This window comes from Lupinus angustifolius, chromosome LG14 (genome assembly GCF_001865875.1).
Source record: "Lupinus angustifolius cultivar Tanjil chromosome LG14, LupAngTanjil_v1.0, whole genome shotgun sequence".
Classification (NCBI taxonomy): Eukaryota; Viridiplantae; Streptophyta; class Magnoliopsida; order Fabales; family Fabaceae; genus Lupinus; species Lupinus angustifolius.
The window spans coordinates 3,217,390-3,218,221 of NC_032022.1; positions in this window are offsets into that span (position 1 = coordinate 3,217,390).

Below are 832 nucleotides of genomic sequence, written 5' to 3' on the forward strand. Positions count from 1 at the left end.
TGAGAACATGCTGCTGCATTATGTCATTGCTTATATTCTGGTGTAGAGGAACACAAATCATGCACAACCTACTGTGAATCGCTGTTAAGAATAATGTAATGATTAACTAGCCTGAGGAAATATTGAAGATTATGAACAATGTGTCTCAGTCTCAGTCAAAGAGGCTTCCCTACAGTATCTTCATTTCTCGAATTGTGGATTATTTGCATATTGATGTTTCTGACACCATTATTGTTGAGTATACTGATAAGGATCATCTGGTTGGTGAGAGTGTGGTTCATAAAATGGGTATATACAAGTATGGCACTACTTGGCAATACTAGGAGGACTACACTACTATTGATCTGGAGCTGTCCAGTGATGATGATCAGGGTGGCATAGGTGATCAGAATGCTACAAATCAGGGGGAGCCCTCTAGGACAGCATCCCAGGATTCTGTTTTCGGTATGGCTCAGATGGAAGCTATGGAGCAAAGGCTCAACAACCGCATGGATCTTCATTTTCAAGGGTTGAAGGACTCATACTTTGCAGGTATGGAACAATATGAAGAGCGTCAAACTGCCTATTCAGGTATGGAACAATATGATTTGCGTTTCATGTATGCTGTCAAGAATAATCTAATGATTAACTGGCCTGAGGAAATATTGAAGATTATGAACAGTGTGTCCCTGTCTCAGTCGAAGCTGCTTCCCTACAGTATATTCATTTCACGCATTGTGGATTATTTGCATATCGATGTTTCTGACACCATCATTGTTGAGTATACTGATAAAGATCATCTGGTTGGTGAGAGTCTAATTCATAAAATGGGTATATACAAGTATGGTACTAC